The sequence below is a fragment of the Rhinopithecus roxellana genome, chromosome 11 (genome assembly GCF_007565055.1).
Source record: "Rhinopithecus roxellana isolate Shanxi Qingling chromosome 11, ASM756505v1, whole genome shotgun sequence".
Classification (NCBI taxonomy): Eukaryota; Metazoa; Chordata; class Mammalia; order Primates; family Cercopithecidae; genus Rhinopithecus; species Rhinopithecus roxellana.
Genome location: NC_044559.1, coordinates 85,599,791 through 85,626,063, shown reverse-complemented (window position 1 = coordinate 85,626,063; position 26,273 = coordinate 85,599,791).

The following is a 26,273-nucleotide window of genomic DNA, read 5'->3' as shown; positions in this document are numbered from 1 at the left end:
TTTGTTGAGATTATTTTTAATCATAAGGATATTGGATTTTTCAAGTTGCTTTTTCTGCGTATGTTAAGATGGATGATGATGTAGTTTTTTCTCTAATTCTATTGATATGGTTTATTATGTTAACTGATTTTGGTTATTAAACCAACCTTGTGATCGTGGAAGAAATCTCAGTTGCTCATGATGTGTAATTCATCTTCTACATATTTGTGCATTCAGTTTACTAGGATCTTGTTGAGGATTTTCCTACCTATATTCAAATGAAATACTGCTCTGCAGTTTCCTTTTCTTGTAAGGAGAAGGAAAAACAAGGGGGTACTGGTTTGGGTGCCAGGAAGTACTGGCCTCATAGAATAAATTGGGAAGTATCTCCTCGTCTAGTTTCTAGAACAGTTTTTGAAGAATTGATATTAATAATTCCTTAAATATTTCAAAAAATTTCGAACATTCAGAGAAAAATAATAAACACTGGGAACTCCAAAAAAGGACAGAGTAGAAGAGGGGTAAGGGCTGAATTATTACCTATTGGGCACAACATGGGTATGATGTTCACTATTTGGGTTATGGGTATATTAGGAGCCCAAACCCCACCATTATGCAGTATGTCCATGTAAAAAACCTGCACAGTACCCCCAAATCTATTTTTTAAGAGTTTTTTGTTTGTTTAAATACAGTGTCTTGCTCTGTTGCTCAGGCTGGAGTGCAGTGGTGCAGTGTCTGCTCGCTGCAGCCTCCATCTCCTGGGTTCAAGCAATTCTCATGCCTCAGCCTCCCAAGTAGCTGGGATTACAGGCATGCGCCATCACACCCAGCTAATTTTTGTATTTTCAGTAGAGATGGAGTTTCACCGTATTGGCCAAGCTGGTCTTGAACTCCTGACCTCAAGCGATCCGCCCTCCTCAGCCTCCCATAGTGCAGGGATTACTGGTGTGAGCCACCACACCCAGTCACCTCCGAATCTATTTTTTAAATGTGTTGTATAATTTGCCACTGAATTTTTCATTGTGAAAGTTTTAAAAATTACTGTTCAATCTTTGTTTGTGTTCAGATTTTCTATTTCATTTTGAGTTAGTTAGTAGTTTTTATTTCTATAATTTTCATCTTTTATTTCATTTCATGTCCATTGTATTCTCTTATGATCATTTTTATTTTTGCATCGTCAGGAGTTTTATTTTCTTTTTCTTTTTTTTTTTTTTTTTGAGGCGGAGTCTCGCTCTGTCGCCCGGACTGGAGTGCAGTGGCCGGATCTCAGCTCACTGCAAGCTCCGCCTCCCGGGTTCACGCCATTCTCCTGCCTCAGCCTCCGAGTAGCTGGGACTACAGGCGCCCGCCACCTCGCCCGGCTAGTTTTTGTATTTTTTAGTAGAGACGGGGTTTCACCGTGTTAGCCAGGATGGTCTCGATCTCCTGACCTCGTGATCCGCCCGTCTCGGTCTCCCAAAGTGCTGGGATTACAGGCTTGAGCCATCGCGCCCGGCCAGGAGTTTTATTTTCTCTGTTATTTTTGATTCTAGTAGCTGGGCCTTTTATCCATCTTTATTGGACAATCTAGCTAAAGTTTTATGAATTTTTGACATTTTCACAGAATTATCTATTGTAGAGATAATTATAATCTAATCTACATAATCTATAATCATATTTTAATCTAATATAGTGTTATTATTGATAGATTTGGATTTATATCTGTCGTTTTACTCTGTTTTTTTACATATCACATGTCTTTTTATGTTCCTCTGTCTGCATTACTGGGTTTTTTGTATTAAGTGTAAATAGCATTTTAACTTGTATTTAATTTGTTCACCATATTTTTAAAATTTTCTTTTTCTAAGGTTCCTTCTCTTAGGACTTATTCTACTTTCTTATCAAAATCTACTTCAGAGTTATACCAACTTAATTCCAGTGAGGCCGATAAGCATTATTTCTATTTTCTTTTAACCTTTTCTGTGCTATTTTTTAATGCATACTATGTCTGTATATTATAAATAAAGTACATTATTGTAATTTTACTTTAGATAATTATAGGTCTTTAAAGAGGTTGAGAGAAGAAAGGAGAGAAAGCATGTATTTATAGAGTTTATATTAGAAAAAGGTTACCAGTTCTATGTATTTGTTCCTGTGAATTCTAGTTATGATATCATGTCATTTCCTTACTCAAATACAACTTTGCTGGTAACTACTTCCTTTGTTCTGTTCTTGGCAAATGTATTAGATAGCTGTAGGTTTTAGGCCCAACGATACAATGATATACATATCATGCTATATAATTGCTTTTTAAATCAGCTAAGAGAAGAAAGGGTAAGAAATACGTAGCTAACAGTGTTTTAAATTACCTACGCAATTACTGTTGCCAGCACTCTGTGTATGTGTGTGTATGTCTGTGTATGTGGGCATGTATGTGTATATAAGTCTATATATAAACATTTAAATATTTAACATATTTATAATAGCTGGTCAGAGGCAAATTACTTTCTAGGGTCACTTGTTCAGCCTGAAGAACTTCATTTAGTATTTATTGTAAAGTTAGTCTGTTAAAAATGAAATCTCTGTTTATTTTTTCACATTTTAAAGAGAATTTGCTGCATATGAGATTCTGGGCTGAGGTGACAATTCTTCCCCACTCTCTACTCCTTCTTCCTAAAGCCCTTTGGAGATGTCATCCCACTGCATTTTGTTCTTCATAGTTTCTTATGAGAAATTTACTAATCTTGCTGGGACTGACTTTTTCATGTCATTTTTCTCCTGCTCTTTTTCAGATTTTCTCATCATTGGCCTTCAACATTTTTATCAGGATGTATCTGTATGTGAGTATCTTTGGATTTTTTCTGCTTACAGTTAATTAGTTGAGTTTCTTAACTCAATAAATAAATAATTAATGCATAATTAATATACAAATTTATTTTAAAAAACAATTTTAAAACTAATGAATATTTAACAATTATTTTAATACAATTTTATATATTAATTTTCTTATCCATTGTGTATTTGAATAATTTTGTTCTACTTTCTCTCACTTCTCTACTGCTGGTATTCCCATGACATGCATATGTACTTAATGGTGTCTCATATTTCTCTGAGGTTCTATATATTTCCCCTTTTTTAAAAAAAAAAAACTATCTCTTTATTAATATTCTTTATTTGAGGAGACATTATCATTATATCTTCTTTACTTCTTTAAACCTGGCTTCTTTAGTTCTTTTAACATATTTATAATAGCTGCTCAAAGGCAGTTCCTATTGCCTATCATTCTTTATTTCACTATATAAGTTACACTTTGTCATTTAATTGCATGTTTCATAATTTTTGTTGAAAATTGGATATTTAAGATAATATCTTCTTTCAGAATGACATCTGTGCCGTACAAGCAGGTTACTGAAACCTCTGGGCTTCATGGTTCACCACTCATGGCATGGGGCCTCCATTCTTTAAGTTAGCTGAGGCAAGGGTAATTGTGATCCAGCGTTCTCTGCCTTCTACTCCTGCGGTAGAGCTTCACCTTATGAGTGTAGGCTGAGAGAAGAAAGGGAGCCATTCTTTCCTGGAATACAGCTTCTGTAAGATGGAGCTGGCGTTAGTGTGAGGGGGTAAGAAATGCTGCCTCATAAAGGGTGCTGAGCTGCTCCCTAAGCACTGCTTAAGAATCACCAAATGCCTTCAGGGAAGAATCAGCCTGGGATATTGGGCATCCATCAAAGAGTCTTCTTTCTTTTCAGAACCTTGGACACTCACAATGTGAATCCTTGGTAAATTTCTAAGGAATATATTTGTGTGTGTGTGTGTGTGTGTGTGTGAATGAGTGTGAGTGTGAGAGTGTGTTTGTGTGTTTATTTTATATAACTTCACCATTTGATTTTAGCAGGAGGTTAGCTAAAAGATAAAAAATTTGAAGTTTAGAGCAATTTGATAAGGAGCATTTCATTATTTATTTACATATTTTCTAGTTACTTTTAAATTTCTTATTTGAATCATGCAAAGACATGATAATTAATTTCCTATCTCCCTCTCCCAATAAGTCATTAAAATTCAACCTATAGGTTACACGTAACAGTAAATCTTTCTAGGAAGGTGTATCATCAGTGTGAGCTTGTTACACTGATTTTCAGTTTCCCTTGTCACTTTTTTAAAACCTGGAGTTTGTATTTCTTTCTGTAAATTTAGCTATGTTTTAATGTTATGCATACTTTAGAGGGTATTTACAATATCTAGTCCACAATGTTGCATATAGGGAAGTATTAACTCACTCTACAGGGAGTAGCCAATGTATCTTTCCAAAAGGGAAACCACAGGCTTAAAATCCCTTTAATGTCATTCTGGTGATTGTAGGATTAAGATAAAGTTTCTAAACAGGGACAGCCAGGCCCTGCATGTGTATTTCTGTTTGTGTTGTGGCTTTATTTAGTACTGTGTTTTATGTGACAATTTATTCTCCGGGAATTACAGCCTTCCATTGCAATGTTCAGTGATGTCAAAGGGCTTTTCTACATGCTACTGTCTTTGAATGCTCTTCCATCTTTCCTTCACGTATTAGGCTGTTCTCATGCTGCTGATAAAGACATACCCAAGACTGTGTAATTTATAAAGGAAAGAGGTTTAGTGAACTCACAGTTCCACATGACTGGGGAGGCCTCACAATCATGGCAGAAGGCAAGGAGGAGCAAGTCACATCTTACATGGATGGTGGCAGGCAAAGAGAGAGAATTTGTGCAGGGGAACACCTCTTTATGAAACCATCAGATCTTGGGAGACTTAATCACTCTCATGAGAACAGCATGGGAGAGTCCCGCCTCCATGATTCAATTACCCACCACTGGTTCTCTCCCTTGACATGTGAGAATTGTGGGAGCTACAATTCAAGATGAGATTTGGGTGGGGACACAGTCAGATCATATCATTCTTCCCCTGGTCCTTCCCAAATCTGATGTTATCACATTTCAAAACCAATTATGCCTTTCCAACAGTCCCCCAAAGTCTTAACTCATTTCAATATTAACTCAAAAGTCCACAGTCCAAAGTTTCATCTGAGACAAGGCAAGTCCTGTCCACATATGAGCCTGTAAAATCAAAATCAAGCTAGTTACTACCTAGATCCAATGGAAGTACAGGCATTGGATAAATATACCCATTTCAAATAGGGGAAATTGGCCAAAATGAAGGGGCTGAAGGTCCTATGAAAGTCTGAAATTCAGTGAGACAGTCAAATCTCAAAGCTCCAAAGTGATGTTCTTTGACTCCATGTTTCATATCCATGTCACACTGATGTGGGAGATGGGCTCCTATGGCCTTGGGCATCTCTACCCATGTGACTTTGAAGGGTATAGCCTCCCTCCCAGCTGCTTTCACAGGCGGCATTGAATGTCTGCACTTTTCCAGGTGCACAGTGGAAGCGGTTGGTGGATCTATCATTCTGGGGTCTGGAAGACAGAGGCCCTCTTCTCACAGCTCCACTAGGTGGTGCCCCAGTAGGGACTCTGTGTGGGGGCTCCAACTCCACATTTCCTTTCAGTACTGCCCTAGCAGAGGTTCTCCATGAGGACCCCACCCCTACAGCAAACTTCTGCCTGTGCATCTAGGCATTTCCATACATCCTCTGAAATCTAGGCAGAGATTCCCAAGCCTCAGTTCTTGACTTCTGTGCACCTGCAGTCTCAACACTATGTGGAAGTTACCAAGGCTTGGGGCTCACACCCTCTGAAGCAACAGCCTGAGCTATACCTTAGCTCCTTTTAGTCATGGCTGAAGTGGCTGGGATGCAGGGCACCAAGTCCCTAGGCTGTACAAAGCAGGGGGGCCCTGGGCCCAGCCCATGAAACCATTTTTTCCCCCTAGGCCTCCTGGCCTGTGATGGGAGGGGCTACTGTGAAGCCCTGTGACATGCCCTGGAGACATTTTTCCCTTTGTCTTGGTGATTAACATTTGACTCCTTCTTATGCAAATTTCTGCAGCCCCCTTGAATTCTCAGAAAATAGGTTTTTTTTTTTTTTTTTTTTTTCTATCACATCATCGGGCTGCAAATTTTCTGAACTTTTATGTTCTGTTTCCCTTCTAAAACTGAATGCTTTTAACAGCACCCAAATCATTTTTGAATGCTTTGTTGCTTAGAAATTTCTTCTACCAGATACCCTAAATCATTTCCCTCAAGTTCAAAGTTCCACAAATTTCTAGGGCAGGGGAAAGAGTCACCAGTCTCTTTGCTAAAACATAGCAAGAGTCACCTTTACTCCAGTTACCAATAAGTTCCTCATCTCTATCTGAGACCACCTCAGCCTGAATTTCATTGTCCATATCATTATCAGCATTTTGGTCAAAGCCATTCAATAAGTGTCTAGGAAATTCCAAACTTTCCCACATTTTCTTATATTCTCCTGAGCTGTCCAAACTGTTCCAAGCTTTGCCTGTTACCCACTTCCAAAGTCACCTCCACATTTTTGGGTATCTTTACAGCAACCGTAAATTGGCACCTATTCTACCAGCACCAATTTACTATATTAGTCTGTTCTCATGCTGCTAATAAAGATGTACCCAAGACCAGGTAATTTATAAAGGAAAGAGGTTTAATGAACTCGCACTTCCATATGGCTGGACAGGCCTCACAATCATGACGGAAGACAAGGAGGAGCAAGTCACGTCTTACATAGATGGCAGCAGGCAAAGACAGAGAACTTGCTCAGGGGAACTCCTCTTTATGAAACTATCAGAGATCTTGAGACTTATTCACTGTCATGAGACCAGCATGGGAAAGACCCATCCCCATGATTCAATTACCTCCCACTAGATCCCTTCCGTTGCACATTGGAATTGTGGGAGCTACAATTCAAGATGGGAATTGGGTAGTGACACTGCAAAACATACCACATCACTTAGTTCACTTTCATTTTCCTTCAGATCTTAATTCCAACTTCCTTTTCTCAAGAATTACTTCCTCTCTTCCTGAGTTAATCATTATCTCTTCTCTCACCAAGCTACTATTTATACACAGTCATAATTACATATTAAAATTTCATATGTGCGTGTAATGATTTGATTTATATCTCCTTATCTAGATTGTAAATTCACTGAAGTCAGATAATGTATCTTTTTATACATGTTTGTTATCCCCAGCACTCTAAACACTTAATACATATGTATATATTGAATATACTGAAGTAAACATAAATATTAATATAATCACAATAAATACAAAAGGGGCCACTTTTGAATAGTAAATATTTGATTTTTAGTTTTTCTTGTTATGAAGAATTTCCATTGTAAAAGAGGTCCAGCAATGAACCTTGGGCTAGCCTGGTCTCTGAAGTTAGGAATTTAAATTTCCCTGGTCAAAGAAACATGCTGACCTGTTCTTCCTTCTGCCTCTTTTATTCTTTATCTGTGGGATTATATTTCCACATGAGTGTGCCATTTTAGTAGAACCTCCATCCTCCCAGAACTCCAGAAGTGAATATGAACATCTGGTGCCCTGCAGTCTTTGGTGATGGTTATCATGTATGGCGGCTCCTCAAAGGCAATGGTAGCTTATTCTTAGCAAGAGGACAGAAAAAGCAAGGTGTCCCTGCAAACTCTAGTTTTACCCATGGAGGAAGAATATGTGTTCAGGATCCACAACCTATCAAATAACCCAAGCCCCACCAAACAGGCCAGGCAAAGCCTTCACAAAAAGAAATTACTGAATTGTGTTCAAGCAATAAAATTATTCACCAGAAAATGCACAAAACAGTTTAGTGAAGAAACTAGTAATCAGAGAAGAATGATGGAATATCTGGAGTTGTATGACAGAAAATGGGAAAATATATAGAAGTAGGTACCAAGTTATATCTGCAGTTCTTCCTGCAAATAACAGAATCTATCCACAGGAAACTACCATCAAGATGAAGAAAATGGTTAAACCAAAAGGGAATCAAGTTGAGATTACTGAAGACACTTTGATGGAACAGGACTTCATGATAGTAACACAAAGACAAGTGTGGTGTTACAACGGGGCTTTTCGAGGGCAGAAGAAAGAACCCTATCTGTATCAGAAATTGAATATACAAAAGTGATGTTGTAAGAAGAGAGACCCAGTACTCATGAATGGAAGGCTGAAAGTCAGCAGCCTCAGCCACAGGTTAGCATGGAGGCACCATGACCTGGTCCATTCTACTATGATGAATGGCTCTACTTTAAACCCTATGAGGTTGTCAATAGGATTTTGGGGTCTTAATTTAATGGACTGGAAAAATCTTTTGATTTTTCCCCATTTTCCTTCACCTAGTTAATTCCTACTTTCTTTCATACCTTAGTTCAAGCTTCACCCTCTCAAGAATGTCTTTCCCGACTTCCTGAATTAGTCTCATTTCCTCCTCTTCCATGTCTTCATTCACTCATTCAATACATTATTAGTTTTGGGTTTTGTTTTCTTCTGTTGAGTATGTATGTTTTGGGGGATGGGAAGGATACCTACCACAACACAGATCCTAATCTAGAAGCTAGTGACATAGAAGTGAATGGCACATCTTTTACTTGGAGACTTCTGAGTCTAGAGCATCTGTCTGCTACTAATTGCACAGACAGAAGAGTTCTGTGCGTTATGATGTGTGTGCAGCAATTGGGGCCCAGTTTGGGGAGATAAAAGGCAGCAAAAATGAGATTGAGAAATGTTACTAGAACCAGCATTTGCACAATTTTGAAACTCGGAGAAATAACCTACAGCCTTCGAGGTTTTGTCACACGGGAAAAGCAAAGGGTAATAGGAAACCCACTGGGTCTGCAGATATGTTGAGTTGCACTCACTATTGAATTGCGTTTAATCTATAACCAGGCATTAAAAAGCAGAACTCTGCTTTAAAAAGTGAAAAACTATCTACATGTCAGTAACAGCTTCAGTTGGAACATTTTTAACTCATAATATCTGAAGAAATGAATACATTAGAAGCAACAATAATCTATATGAGTAGTGCTTTTTCAAAAGCACAATTGGAGAGATTGTTCCAATATAAATGTAGAATTTGTGCTAATTCTTGGGCTGCCCTGGTGAATTTGCATTAGGCAGAACACTCTCCATCACGTAGCAGCAAGAGGGGAAAGCCCTGATTCAAATACAAAGAGCCCTTCCTGTTCTGGAGCACGTCCTTCATCAGGACGAACCAGGTTGGATCCTAACAGAGGCTTCTTTGCCAGAGCCTGGGTTTTCATAATGTCAGTGATTCTTTCTCCTTGTAATTACTGATAATGTTGCTGGGTAAACTGAAGACACATTGAATAGGGAATTAGATGTTACATCTCTCTGCTGCAGAACATGTAAAGACAGCAGCCTTGCTATTTACATCACATAGACTTCAAATGCAATTTTTGGATCAGTGCTCCCTGTTCTCATTTTCACTTTCATCCATTCTCTCCTCATTTGCCCTGTGCGATATACTTTGCACATTTGCATGTCATCTGCACTCTTTGGAATTCTTATTCAAAATCAATACTATATATACTGTGACTCCAACTGAACTTTCCTTTGAAGTACTCATCATTTGCCAGTTGTGAATAATGAAATAACTACTTTTTTTAATGCATTGCTTACCATAACCTCAGGAATGACTTAATCCATCAAAAGTGCACAGTTGCTTGACATTTAACCAAAGTGTATTGATGCTAGGATAGAAAAACATCACTGCTTTGCCATAGATCTGTCCACAAGTTCAGAGTTTTGTGGCTACAGGAACTGGCAGGTCAATCATGGAGACCATTTCAGTGACACATATACCCTGAGAACTATTATTCCCTGTGGCAGGCCATTGTGAGTTTTCAGAACCTTTCCTTGGAATCAGAAATAAATTTGATATATACTTTTTAAATTATTTAATATATTTTAATAGCTTTTATTCTGCAAAGTTCTAAGTATGCTTTATAAAGGTAGCCATTTCACATCTTCTGTAGTGAACTTTTGTCTTACTTTGTCATCAGTTGTCTACTCCTTGAGACCAGTAGGCTCTTTTCTTGACTTCTTTTGATCTATTATTTCTATACTTAAGGACCTGGCCCAGTTTTTGCAGTCTAGCTAAACTGGGGAGTTTGAGAGTTACTTTGGATTAATCATTTGAGTTTTAAAAGCTTACCTGACCCTTGATTTTAAAGTATCTTGAAGATTTCTTTTTAGTGAATTGAAAAAGTGAATTGCTGTTCTCTCATTACCCAGACCTTTCTACTGAACAGAATTGTACTTAATTCTAACCTTGGATTCCCTGAAGTTTGAGTGGGTTCAAATCTCAGTATATATTCCCTTTCAAACCAAATTGCTACCAAGAACACTGACACCTTCAGATGCTGTTAGGTTTTCTAAAATCACGTGAAACTCTTTAGCGTGTACACTGTAGGAAGAAAAGCAACAGCATGTCCTACTGAGCTGAGATTGAGGTAAGGAAGGGGAACAGCTGTTAGAGCCTCTTTCCTGTTTCCTTAGAATTAATGTAGGGATGTGTCCTGTAGTAAAATATCAAGAGCTGTGTTCAAAATAGTTTTAATAAATTTCAACAGGAAAGTGAAGGGAGAATAATCTTTGCACATAGGGGCGACTTTAAAAAATCCTTTTGAAAAGTAAGGAGAATGATGTTTTACTTTCTCTGATTGGTTTGTGCAGAAGAAATCTAGAAGTCCTCATATCTCTGACTGAGTTTTAATTCCCGTTTCTTAGATTTGAGTGAAAATAATATCAAACAAAAAATTTAGGCTGTAAGGCTATAAAAAAATCCTGAAAATTGCTCTCTTGAAGAGATATGTGAATTACATAATAATTTTTTTTATTTAAACAAAACACAACAAAAACTCCTTTGCAAGGGCAACTATAATGCAATGAAATGAGACATCAAAATTACCACAAGAGAAAAATAATGGAAAAAGTTATTTCCTTTGCTTACTGTTATATAAAAAAGTCACCCTTAGCTATAATCCTATTTAAATATTTCATATAAAATATCAGGTTGCCTTGAAGAGAAGGCTGAGAAATTTTACTGGGTTTATGCAATATGAGGTTTCATTTTTTGAGGTGCATTTCAAACAGCGATAAAGAGAGATGTTCAGTTTGAAATGGCTGATTCAAGCTGTATCATAGAACCTCTTTTCCACAATGGCGAATGAAAAACATGATAAATCCCAACAACAATAACAAACAAGAAAAAAACAAAAAGCAAACTAAATCAACCAACCAATTAAGAAACAAAACAAGGAAAGAAATGGAATATTCTGGTAAGAATTGGTTGTTAACCATTTTTGTATTTCCTGGGAAGAATTTTAATGAAGTAAAAATATTTCCAAATTTGGAACAACTTAAACCATCTGGGCATTGTTTCTCTTCCTTTTTTTCCACTGAGTAGTAAGGGAATGAGTATTGGGAGTAAGGTTGGGATAAATTAAGAAAAGAAAAATAAAGCAGTAATTCTGTCACACAGCGGATTTCATGGCTGCCCAATACACTGTTGAATGAAATGGAAACTTGGAAGATATTCCTCCCTGGAATCATATACACCCTCCAATTATATAAAGTGAATCTGGGTACAGAATATTTAACTATTTCCCAAGTAAGAACAGAAGCAAATATTCCAACAACAGCAACAAAAATTGTACCACATTAACAATTATATGGGCCTTTTCTTAACACAGAAGAGCTGTGTAGATAGAACATAAATAATCACTGTTAATCTGTCGTTCAGGGAGGAAAACCAGCAAGTCTCAGATAGAGTTGTAAATATTACACGTGTAAATTGTCACAGTATTGTATGAGAGCAAACAGAAGTTTTGGAAAGAAATCCCCAAGCATGAGCAAGATGAAAATAAATGATGAAGTTTTTGTATAAATAAAGTACAGAAAAGAATTCAGTAAGAAATAAAAACGGAAAGAGAAGGAGAAAAGGAAGGAAGAAGAGGAAGAAAGAAAAGGGGAGGGAGGGAAGGAGGAGGTATACAACAGACAAAGGGCTCTACCTAAAGGAAAACAGAACTCAGTGAACAGGAAGACATTTTCTGTATTTGTTTTATTCCCTACTTTAGCATCTTACTAAAAATTAATTCAATAACAAAATTTCAAAAAATAAAATGGATATATGATACAAAAAGAGAAATTACTGATCTAAGGGCATAAAGGACCAAAATAATTTCTCTGGAGAGCAACGTTAAACTGTTCTCATTAGTAGTTTTTGTTTAAAAGGATAGGAAAAAATTCTGAGAAAATGTAAAGGGAAAGGATAAATGTATTAATGGAATCTAAAGCTAGTAGATATTGAAAATAATTAGGGATTATTGGTACTTTGAGGTAGAGAAGCCAATACATGACGATAAATGCTGTTTAAAGTAGAAAATGAGGACATATTTTTTCTGAAGTAAAGATTCTACATTTGCTGTTTAAAATGAAATATTACAGAAAATAATCAGGCATTAAAGTATTTACAAGAAGGCAAATGTCCCTCAGACCTCAGACCTCTTCACAGCAGTTTTTGTAGCTAGAAGACAATATAGCAAGATTTTCAGGGATCCAAAGGTATTTTTAAATGTATATTCAAAGTATATTATACCGATGCACACCAGTCACAATATTGTATCAGAGCAAATAGAAGTTTTGGAAAGAAATTTCATTTATAAAGGAACCCATTTTGAGCTTCTCAAGTTATTCTGTTTTGATTTCATAATCTATCATTTCATTATTTTCTTCACAAAGTATTTTTTCTATATCAGACCTGCAACATTGAACTATGCCTGATATACTTGAGAGCACAGAGAGTTGCTCAAGTTTGGAAGACATTTGAGGATGGTAAGATTGCATTCAGTCAAGAAACTAACAAGCAAACAAAGACAAATGTTTAGGCCAAATAAGAATGCCAGTGAGTGGACTTGCTTCCTATGCCTCCTTAGGCCCTTAAAGATCTGAATGGACTTGGTAATCAGTGTAGCCTCCAAGGAGAGAGGATCCCACTGGGTTAGAGGAACTAGAAGCTTGGTCTATTTACCTTACATACCATTAGGCTGGAGGTGAGTTGAGGTGGAGAAGCTACATCACTACTTGACCTACAGCCTGATAAGAACATTTCTATCCTACAGAGTAAATGTTCTTCTTATTTTGTGCTGTCTCATCACACTTACATTTAAACAAACTATGGCTTGTTCCAATATGTATTAACTACATTACATGGTCAAATTGCTAAAATATCCTTTTCATTTTTGAGACACACTGTTAGTATGTGGATGATAAATTAAATATCTTTTATATTTTCTTTTTATTGTCTTCTCTAGTTTGGGTAACAACTACAGAAAGAGATGCTGGCTGTTAGATTCCATAAATGATAGAATAAATTTGAATGTTATTTATTTATTCTTAATGTTCATCTGTGATTTAAGATTTACTTGTAAGTACACCTGACCTTACATCTGTCCTGACTGTAGAGAATTTTTGTAGCAAAACAAAATTAAAAGAGTCCATGAACTGAGCTTTTGATAAGGGAGATACTGATACTTACATCTCAGTAGTGCATACAAGTAGAGAAGTTGAGATGAAAAAATCCAGAATGGGATGAGTTCTTGTATCTTTGGTGCATGTTGATATTTCAAAGTCAGATGCACCACACAAGGATTCTGAGCATCAGTTCAGTGATGTACAATTTTAACTTATGATGCATTTTTCTGTGATTGAGGAGTACAGTAACATTTTCATCCAGTCATCCACCCATCCACGTGCCTTTCCATCCATTTATTCAAGCAATATCATTCAAATTCTCCTACATGTCATGTGCAGTGTTTGATGAGTAACTATCAGAAAAGACAATAAGCAAAATCATTGGCATCATTTAGCAACATTTTGAATAGTTAGCTACACTCTGTGTAAGTATATTCTATGCTTCAGTAAAGTGTATCAGGTTTTAGCCTAGATCTTATGTCATACCATTTACTGCAATCCCTCCATACTCTCAGATCCGCGTGTCTCGCTCTGTGATTTTCTATGTTTCCAGCTCATTCTCTCTGGTCCCAAAATTGTAAAATTTTCTTCACTGGGACCTTCATTCTATTGGTCCTTCCAGCTTTCACTGTCCTTCACTTTGTAAAGGGAAAGATGGGTTTTCTCTCGCTTTACAGCTTAGATTCCATAGTTAACCTTTATAATTACTTCCTGCATTTCATTGACTTTCACACACTTCTCTAACTCCATTGCACTAACCTACAAAAATCAGAGCCTTTGTTAAATCTAACTTTGCCTGTTCCACACCTGCTACCATTTAGCTGAAAATGACTGGAACAAAACATGCACACACACAAAAACAAACAAACAAAAACATGTGTATTTGAAATTTACAACACATACCTTGATGAGTTCTTAAGGCTACCTGGAAATAATTTTAAATTTCCTTAATAGTTTCACATCTTGCTCTCTTCTAAACCTCTATTGCATCCTCCTGACAGCTGACTTTTAGATAGTAGCTTAATTTCTTATTTCAAGGAGAAAATACAACAAATGGAGAAAAACTTCGTAGACCCACAGACTTCCACCAGCACATACACTCACTTCCAGCATTCATTTTCTCTGCCTTCTAGCATTTCATCATAGATGAAATTTTCATCATCTCTGAAACTAGTCACTCAATTCATAGCTACATCCCATCCCTTCAATCATTCCCTGTAGTATAAAAACCTGCTTTTATGTCTCTCAGTTTTTAAAAGCCCTCTCTTGGATCCACCAACTCTGTTCCACTTTTTATCCTCTTTGCAGAAAAGCTTGAAAATGTCTACACAATTGCTCTTCAATTTTTTTTTTTCCTCTCATTGTCTGTTAAATTAATGACTACAGTCAGGATTTCGCCCTCAGCAGTCACTGGGGCTGTTGACTTCTCTCTTGCTGATGTCAATGGACAATGCCCAGTCCTTTCAGCAGAACTGGACAGAGTGAACCACTCACCTTTTGAAGAACAGTCTTTACTTGGATTCCAAAAGCCTACTATTCATTTTCTTTCTCCCATCTCCCTGGTTGTTCCTACTGCTTCTCCTTGGCTGGCCTCTTTTCTTATCTGTGACCACCTTAATATTGAAGGTTCCCATTCCGTGGTCATCTTCTCATCTCTTCTCTAACAATCTCTTCCAATATTTTCTATGATTGCCATAATATTTTGAAAAATATTCCTGGAGCAATGGGAGTCAACACAAGAATGTATAAATGATTTTGATTCAATTTTGAATTATTGATATCCTTCTTTCAAGTCAAATTGAAAACTATTTTCTTGAGGAAGCTTTTGATAAATGGGACACTTTGCTAATAACGAGTTGCCCAAAGGTCATAACATCAAAGCATTTAGAAAGAAAATAAATAAGTCTTCAAGGCAGAATTAAATGGCATAGAATTTGAAGACTTTCAAGTAAATCGGCCAGTCATCTGTTGAAGAATATGGGCCCAAGTTCGATTACTTTATTAAGAAACAGTTATCTCTCCACTCTTCTCTGACATAAGCGTAAATAACGTGTAGTAAATTATTGCATTTCATGAGATGTCACATAATGATGGGTATGACAATGAGAAAAGTTTGGATTATTTTGCATGTAATAGTACAATATTTCTGAATTTGTTGGTTGGTTCCCTTATAATTTTAAATGTATGTGTCTATTAAAATTCAATTTTTTCCCCTTGAGGAAGCAGTTTAAAACTTTGGTGACTTTATCAGGGAGAATTTTGTTTGTGTGACAGTTGCTTTAACAATGGGCTTTCTTCTCAGGAGGGAAAATATCAATGTCATGTGGTATGTCAGTTGCTATGGTAACTATAACTCATTCCTTTTTTAAATAACAGTTTGAACTGGCTCTTAAACCTGAGCAAAACCCTTCCCTGCTGAGGAGTAAATTGCTGCCTCACCAGAGCTCAGCTCTCAAACCCTACTCCCCCGCCCAGCCTCCCCCACCTCTAGATTCTTATTTGATGCTTATTCACAGATAACTCTTATTCACTCCACTTGGTTAGCTGTGGAATGCAATAAGGATTAGATTCATTAGAGATTTCGAATTAAATATGAAGAAAAGGCCAAGTTTTCCAGTTTATCTCTGTTAATGCAAAAAATGGGTTGACTTTATTTCTCATTAACCTATCAGATTTCTTGACTTAATGTATTAACTCCACCTCTACTCTTCCTACAGAACTCTGGTTTGAAATGTTTGACCACAGTTCTCTACCTCAGTCTTTGTAATGGTCATCTGAATACAAATGAAGATCAAAATAGACTTGAGTGCATTTTAATTTCTTTGTAATTGAAATGAAGTTTGGACTACCAAATCTCTAATGTGAAAGCAAGTAAAGTACACTTTGACCCATGTCATAAAATAGCATAGAGAAATCTGATATCCTCTCCACTGTTCCTTTTATAACTGCTTGTGAAATAAATCATAAAGTACTTAACAGTTTATCCTACAATCATGATCTTTATTTTTTAAATTAATTATTATTATCATTATTATTTTTTGAGACCATGTTTCACTCTGTCACCCAGGCTGGAGTGCAGTGGTATGATCTCAGCTCACTGCAACTTCCACCTCCCAGGTGTCAAGGATTCTCCTGCTTCAACCTCCTGAGTAGCTGTGATTACAGGTGTGCACCACCATACCCATCTAATTTTTGTATTTTTAGTAGAGATGGAGTTTTATAATGTTGTCCAGGCGAGTCTTGAACTCCTGACCTCAAGTGATCTGCCCACTTTGGCCTCTGAAAATGCTGGAATTACAGGCGTGAGCCACCGCACCCAGCCTTTAATCATGATCTTTAATTAATAACGTTTATTTTATTGTGATGAATGAACTTGTCAGTATTATGGTAGTTTTTATTTTAAAATTCCTGTCGGCCAGGTGCGGTGGCTCATGCCTGTAATCCCAGCACTCTGGGAGGCCAAGGCGGGTGGATCACCTGAGGTCAGAAGTTCAAGACCAGCCTGTGCAACATGGTGAAACACAGTCACGACTAAAAATACAAAAATTAACGGGGCATGGTGGCACGTGCCTGTAATCCCAGCTACTCAGGAAGCTGAAGCAGGAGAATCTCCTGAACCTGGGAGGCGGAGGTTGTAGTGAGCCAAGAGTGCACCATTGCACTCCAACCTGGGTGACAGAGCAAGACTCCGTCTAAAAAAAAAAAAAAAAAATTACTGCCAAGGACACAGAAAGATCTAAATGCAACATAGCTTATTAATATAAAGTTCTGGATTTGTGTTCATATGTCCTTCAAAACATAGACCTCAAAATATATGCAAAATTAAATTTTTAATCAATCATAAGTGTTAAGTACTATTTTTATAAGAGGATGAAATAGATGATATTGATATTCTTACATATATACTATCATTTTACTTATGTTATATTAAACACTGTTATTGTATTCTCACATAGGTCTTGAAAATATTATCTTCAAATATGCGTAGGGAATCAGTAAAATATAGCCTTCCAAAATCTTCATTACATGTATATATTTTATATATTTTTATATGTAATAGGTATAAATATATAAGTACGTGTGTGTTTTATAAGGTATATTTGTGTGTATATATTGTGCACAGTATGAAACATGCCCAGAAATCTGGAATCCAAATATTGTGATTAATGTTTATAACAGCAAACCAAGATCTATTTTATTGAGAGTAAAGTCCTCATCACATTCTCCTGTCCCCAGAATGAATCAGAGAATACGAACTAACACAATGACTAGAGTCCTGACAGGCAACCTGAAGATTTAGGATGCAGTTGAGGGCTTAGTTTGCTAAAGAAAGACCCTGCATTTTCTTTCAGGCCAATCATAGAGGTAAAATGAATCTTATTCCCTGTAGCACACTACCTCGCCTCTTCCCATTTCTGCTGTAGGACCCTAGGGCACATGGCCTACAGGACTTGTGGATTCTTGAGTACATACACAGTGTGACTTTTCTCACATAGCCAATGCTAAATTTTAAAGAGTAACCCAGGGTGGAAAAGGAGAAATAGCCCCTTCTGTAATGTAATACGTAGTATATTAGTCAAGGATAGCCAGAGAAACAGCAGCAATAGGATAATATAAAGAGATTTATTCTAAGAGATTGGCTTGTGTGATTCTGGAAGTTGATGAGACCTAAGATCTTCAGGGTGAGTCAGCAAGCTGGAGACCCAGAGGAGCCAGTGGTGTGGTTCCAGTCCAAAGCCTGCAGGCTCGAGACCCAGGAAGATCCAACGTCATTCTGAAGGCCATCAGAGAAGAATCCCCTCTTTCTCTGGGGAGGTCAGCCTTTATGTTTTACTCAGATGTTCTGCTTAATGGGTGAGGCTCACCCACATTAGAGGGAGCATCTGCTTTACTCAGCCTGCCAATTTAAACATTGCTGTCATCCAGACACCCTCATAAAAGCACCCAGAATAATGTGTGCCCAAATATCTGGGCAACTCATGGCCTCGTCATGTTGACTCATAAAATTAATCATCACACCTAGGTTATTTTCTGGTTCTGCTGCTACCTAGCAATTAAACCTTGCCAGTCACTTAACCTTTATGGACCTAATTTTATTACCTAAAAATGAAGAGATTGAGTAACATAAATTATAAGATTCTTATTCATTCTAAAATGTATTCTTATGCAGGTACAGCCAATTTAGCAATATTCATTTAACGTCCCATGGTCAAATACACAAGAGAATCCGTAGTAGAAAATCTGCCAAAAATATTTATTATCATTAGGTCAGAAACACCAATACCTTGTTCTTCTATTAATCTTTAACTTCAATTGTGCAATCTGAAGAAGACTTTAAATAAATTATCACAAATAGGACCAAGGACACCTTGGGGAAATTAGCAGGAAAATGAAGAAAAAAGTTCAGTAAAAATGAAACAATGCATTTATACTCAAATAAATCCATACAGTTTTTGAGCTGTTACTTACCTCCTTCCCCTATCTTGCATACAATCTTATTATCACTCCAGTGAAACTCTTAGGAATTGACACCTTTCGAAGATATTGAGACACAGAAGAACTTGAAAATAAGAGGTATCAATGTGGTGAGAATAAGCACGAAAAAAAGTCCTTGAGGTAGTATGTGAGATAATGGACAGGATGCACTCAATTCACATCTAAACAAGTGCTATGTCTGTAGATGTATGTATTTAAATGAGAGAGCAATCACATGAATCCCTGGGATGTGTTGATAATTACACATTCAGATGCGATTTGCTCTTAGCAGTAACTTAAGAATCATTTACAGTGGTTTCCAAATTCTTCGCTTTGCATTTCTCACCAATAAATATTTCTAAGTATGCCCCCACGCACATATAAAGAATATAAAGAAAATGAAATTGAAATAAATCAGGATTGAAATTTTAGCATTTTTTTACTCCCTCAAATGGAACATCTCTCATTAATCTCTCAACTCTACATGCATCTGTAATACGCTGATATCACGTTGTGCCATTTTGAATAAAATTTATTCCTAAAGATTGGTGGGGAAGATAAAGGAGGAGCTGGTACAGCAGCCATTTAGAAATGAGAGAGGATTGATCACATGACATTCACATAGAAATTTACTAAAGTTAGGATTTGGAATGTTATGTATCTAACCAGCATTCAAGTTTTCTCATTCTTAAAATGAGATTGTTATAATCTATTGTTCTCCTTTAGCTCTAAAACTTCAGTTCTCAACCACCAGTTTCTGGTGCAGCATATAAAGAGCATTGAATCATCAATCACATTCTCACAGCACCAGAAAGACCAATCAAACCCTGAAAATTAACAACTCCTCTTAGATCCATCAAGAAATTAAGATCCCATGGCAAACTACGGCCACTAAAAGTGGCAAGACTGGGAAATTCAAGAACCACGGCATAAAAGGAGCAGAAGCCAGAAGCCAGCAGCTGAACTGACAGGAGCACTGTGACTATAATTGACAAATTACCAGAGGCTCAGACTCGATGGGTTTGAGTTAAAACCTCCAAAGAAGAGGACAATCTTCGGAGTGTCTTTATGCTTTCCTGAGTTTTACCACCAAGAACCCCACCAGATTCCCAGGGTGAAGACCAAAGAAAAATCCTCTTTTAGTTCAGGCAGTGAACGGAGAAAAAACCATTTTGAAATATGCCTGGAACATATTGTTCTCCTTAAGAAAGGACTGCCGTCAAAAGAAGCAATTATGCCAGAGCCCAGCCCATTTGGGTTTTATCAGAACCTGGCTTCTCTGAGGGAAGAAAAATGCTGTAGTTCCCCCCTTATTCACTGGGAATAGCTTCCAAGACCCCTGCTACATGCCTAAAACCAGGGATAGTACCAAACACTATATATACTATGTGTTTTCCTATACATACATACCTATGATAAAGTGTAATTTGTAAATCAAGGACAATAGGATATTAGTAATAATAAAAGATAATTACAATAGTATAGCATAAACTATGGAAATATGATCTTTCTCTCTGGGTCTCAAAATATCTTATTGTACTCTACACAGCTGTTTTCTGACCTCAGTTGACTCTGGGCAACTGAAACTGCAGAAAGAGAAACTGTAGATAAGGGGGAAACTGAGGTACCCGACTTCTGCTCACACTAGACTTCCTGCTTCACCTAAGGGAAGAAGGACCTAGGAAGCACTTGTGAAGGTCATAGTCAGAAGGGCACAGCCTCCCTGAATGACAGAGCTCTAACCATAGGATTACAGAGCACTTTCCACTGCCCACACCTTCCCACCACATCAGTGGGGCTCCTAAATAATAACAAGGCTTACAGAACTGCAAACCTCAGACACTACTTAAGAAGGAGCCTCTAAGAAAGCCCAGAGATAACAGAGGAGACAAAACCAAGGATATTAGAAGAAATTTTAGTCTCTGACACACAACTACAGCAAACAATAAGCAGCATATCAACCCTAGCCAGACAAACATAAAACCTCAAATGAAAGGCCTATTCTCCGATTCTTTTACCTGATACGTCATGTCTGGCTTTCAACAAGAAATTTAAAAACATGCAAAGAGGCAAAAACATAGTTTGAAAAATCAAAGTAATATCAGAACCACACTCAGATATGGCAGTGGTTTCAGAGTTATCAGAACGGTAATTTAGAATAGCTATAATTAATATGCTAAGGAGTCTAATGGAAAAACATTCAGGAACAGATGGGCAATTAAGCCAGGAGACAGAAACTCTAAGAATCCAAAGGAAATGCTAGACATCAAAAACACTATAACAAAAATAAAACGTGACTTTAATGGGCTCATCAGTAGATTCGGCATGACCAAGGAAAGACTTAATGAACTTAAAGTTATGTCAACAGAAACTTTCCAAACTGAAATGCAAAGCTATAAAAGAATAAAAAGTATGGAACAGACCGGGCGCGGTGGCTCAAGCCTGTAGTCCCAGCACTTTGGGAGGCCGAGTCGGGCGGATCGCGAGGTCAGGAGATCGAGACCATCCTGGCTAACACGATGAAACCTCGTCTCTACTAAAAATACAAAAACTAGCCGGGCGAGGTGGCGGCGCCTGTAGTCCCAGCTACTTGGGAGGCTGAGGCAGGAGAATGGCGTGAACCCGGGAGGCGGAGCTTGCAGTGAGCTGAGATCCGGCCACTGCACTCCAGCCCAGGAGACAGAGCGAGACTCCGCCTCAAAAAAAAAAAAGTATGGAACACAATATCCAAGAACTGAGGGGCATTATAAAAGATGGAGCCTGCCTCTATTGGGAACACAAGAAGGAGAAACAAAGAATATTTAAAATAATAATGGCTGATAATTTGCTAAAATTAATGAGACACCAAACCACAGATCCAGGAAACTCAGACACTAAGCAGAATAAATACCAAAAAATCTGCACCTAGATTTTTAAATACAGAAATTAAAATTGCTAATATCAGAATGTAAAAGACCATAACTACTGATTCCATATACATAATAAACTGCAAACTTGCAGAAAATCAAAGGCAGAAAAATCTTGAAAGACATCAGAGGGAATAAAAACACAAAGGATAAGAATTGCAACAGACTTCTCTTAAGAAACCCTACAGATCCTTCCAAGAAGAAAATGTCATGAAATACTTAAAACACTCAAAGGAAAAAATCACCCACCTAACATTCTATATACAGCAAAATTATCCTTCTAAAACAAAGAAGAGAAAAATGTTTTCTCAAACAAAGATTGAGTACACCTGCCTTGCAAGAAATGTTAGACATTCTTCAGAAAGAAGGGAAATTATATAGGTCAAAAATTTGGATCTATATAAAGAAAGAGCATTAGAGAAGGAATAAAGGTAAAATAAAATATCTACTTTTCTATTCTTAATTGATCTAACAGATACAATTTTTTTTCAAAATAATAACAATGTATTGGGTCATTATAGTTTGTGGATCGGTGAAATGAATGACCATAATACAGAGAGGCGCAGGAGAGAAGAATTGGGAATACTCTGTTAAGATGTGCTTGCACTACTCGTGAAACAGTATAGTGCTATTTGAAAGTGGATTTAGAGTAGTTATAAATGTACATTGAAAACTTTCGGCCAACCTCTAAAAAATTTGTTTTAAAGAAATATAACGGATATGCTAAAAGAAGAGAAAAAATTGAATAATGTGAAATTCTTATTTATAGCCAGAGAGGGCAAAAAAAGACTGGAAGACAAAAAAGGGAACACAGAACAAGGGCAGTGAGTAGAAAACCTAACATATATGGTAAATATTAGTCTAACTATATCAATAATAACTTTAAGTGCAAGTGGATTAGATGCATCCAATCAAAAGACAAAGACTGAGTGGATTAACAAAGAAGAAAAAAGATTCAATTCTACATTGTCTACAAAAAACCTACTTCAAATATGAAGATACAGGTAGATTAAGATATAGAAAGATATACCAGGCTGACACTTCTCCAAACAAAGCTAAAGTAGCTGTATTAATTTTAAACTAAACAAATTCAGAGTCAGAAAAATTATCAGGAACAAACAGGTGCATTACATAATGATAAAGGTCAGTTCCCAAGAATAAATAGCAAGCATTAACTTGTGTATGCCTAACAACAGAATGCCAGAAGATGTAAGGCAAAAACTGATGCAATTACAAGATGAAGTAGACAATTCCACAGTTACAGTTGGAAAGCTCAATACCTCTCTATTAATAAATAAAATACCCAGCAGGCAGAAAACCAGTAAGGACATGGTTGAACTGAACAGTACCATCAATCATATGTATCTAATTGACATTTATAGAACATTTCTTCCAACAACAGCAGAAACCATTTTCTTCTGAATATCACATGGATTATTCACCAAGTTAGTCCACATTCTGAACCATAAAGCATTTCTTAACAAATTTCAAAAGAATTGAAATCATACCAACTATGCTCACAGACCACATTGTATTAAAGTATTAACCAATAACAGAGAGATAGTTGGTAAATTTTAAAATATATGGATATTAAACAACATACTTCTAATAAGACATTAATCAAAAAAATTCAATCAAAATTAAACATTTTGATGAAATAAATACAAAAATGCAAGTTGTTAAAATCTGTATGATGCAGCAAAAACAGAGATTAGAGGGAAATTTGTAGCATTGATTGAATATTTTAGAAAATAAAAAAGAGCTAAAATCAATAAAAGAAGCTTCTAATTTAGGAAACTAGAAGAACAACAACAACAAATTTAATCCAAAGTAAGCAGAACAAAATGAATAAAAATTAGTGTAGAAATCAATAGCAGTGAAAACAGAAAATTAATAGAGAAATCGGCGAAGCCAAAAGCTAATTATTTGAAAAGACCAAAAAATTAATAAACTTCTAGTCAGCCTAACAAGAACAAAAGAGAAAATACAGCTTGCTAATGTCACAAACAAAAAGAGATGGTAAATATTGACTCCATAGATATGAAAAGGATAGTAAGGGAATATTATGAATAATTCTGTACTCATAAATCTGATACCTTAGAAGAAATTCACTAATTTCCTGAAAGGAAATACCTACTAAAACTCTCACAAGTAGAAACAGATAATTTGAATTGGCCTTTATCTTTTGAAGAAACTGATTAATAATTAATAGTCTTCCAAAAAAGGAAACACCAGGACCAGATGGCTTCCCTACTGAATTCTCCCAGATATGTAAGAAAGAAAGAATACCAATGCTCAATAATCTCTTCCAAAAAAGAGAAGCCGAAGAAAACTTTCTAACTCATTTGATGATGATAGCATTACCTTAATAGCAAAATCAGAAAAAAAAAACACAAGGAAAAGAAGTAAAAGACCAGTATCTCTTACAGATATACATGCAAAAATCTTCAACAAAATATTAGTGATTTTATGTAATAATTTATAAAATGAATTACCACAACAAAGTGTGATTTATCCAACGTATGCAAGGCTGGTTCAACATTCAAAATACAGTTAAGTAATCCATCACATCAACAGGCTAAAAAAAAAAAAAAAAAAAAAAAAGAAGACAAATGAAGTGATCATATTGATAGATACCAAAAAAATGACAAAATGCAATGCTGATTTATAATAAAACCTTTCAGCAAACTTGGAATACAGAGGAACTTGCTCCACCTGATAAAGAACATCTACATAAACCTACAGCAATCAGCATACTGAATCGTGAGAAAGTAGATTTCCCCTTAAGATCAGGAGCAAGGAAAGGATGTCTCCTGTCACCACGGTAATATAACTTCTTACTAGGAGTCCTAGCTAATGCAATAAGACAAGAAAGAGAAATAAAATGTATGCAGATTGGGAAAGAAAGAATAAAACTTTATTCTCCAGTGGCATGCCATGATTTTCTATTTCGTGCCAGCCACGAAATAGAAATTTGAGAATTTGAGAATGTCTCAAAGACTCAACAAATAAAACTCCTATAACTGATAAGTAATTATAGCGAAGTTGCAGGATACAAGGTTAACACACACAAGTCAATTATTGTCTATGTACTAGAGATGAATAGTTTGAATTTTAAATTAAAATATAATCCACTTACATTATCTCTGGAAAAATATCAAAATAGGTATGTATATATAACAAAATACATACTAGTTGATGTGAAAAAAACTATAAAATTCTGATAAAAAATTTTAAAGATACACAGATAGCAAATATGCTATGAAAAGATGTTCAAGATCATATGTGATTATGGAATTGCACATTAAAACAATGAGATACCACTACACACCCACAGGAAAGGCTAAAATCTGAAATACTTACAACACAAAATGCTGGCACACATATGGAGCAACAGGAGCTGTCATTCATTGCTGGTGGGAATGCAAAACGGAACAGTCACTTTGGAAGCCAGTAGGGCAACTTCAGACAAAGCTCAGTATCATGTGACCATACAGGGCTATAGTCATACTCCCTTGTATTTACCCAAAAGAATTAAAAACTTATATCCAAAAAATTTAAAAAAAACCTTATGAGTTTCTTCATTATTTCAAATTTGGAAGCAATCGAGATGTTTTTCAATAGATGAATGAATAAATCAATTGTAGTGCATACATAGAATGAAATATTTTTCAGTGATAAAAGGAAATGAACTACCAAGTCACAATGAAAGACATAAAGGAAACTGCCATGCTTATCACTAAATGAAAGAAGCCAATCTGAAAAGACTATATATGATTCCAACCATAAGACATTCCAGAAAAGGCAAAATTATACTCGATTAGACAATAAAAAGGTTAGAGGCTGTCAGGGCTTCCGGCGAGGGCAGGGAGGGGTTTAAGGTTAGAAAGTATTCTGTATGGTACTGTAATGAATACATGACGTTGGGCACTTACCAAAGCCAGTAGAAGGGTACAACATGAAGAGGCAATGCTAATTAGAGCTATGAACTTCAGTTAATAAGAATATATCACTATTGGCTTGTCAGTTGTAACAAATGTACCACACCAATGCAAGATAATAAAGAGAAGACACTAGGTGTGTAGAAACAGGATGAGAGTGTGTATGGGAAACTCTACTTTCTGTTCAGTTTTCTGGTACTCTAAAACTTCTCTTAAAAATAAGGTCTGTTCATATGTTTAAACAAGAGAAATTTGATTCTGTAAATGCATGATTGTCAAAGCCTCATTTGTCTCTGCATAGTGCGTAACCCAGGTTGTACAGAGGCATGGAGCTAAATGAAGTGTTTAGGGGGAGATTACACACACACACACACACACCTGTGTATATATGTGTGTGTGTATGTATATTAATGTATATATGTAGTTATGCGTGGCATAATAACACTCTGGTCAACAATGAACCACATACATGAGTCTTCCAGGGCCACTTCTAGTCTGACACACTCCATTCATGGTAAGGGCCCTACACAGGTATAAAATTGTTATCTTTTATAT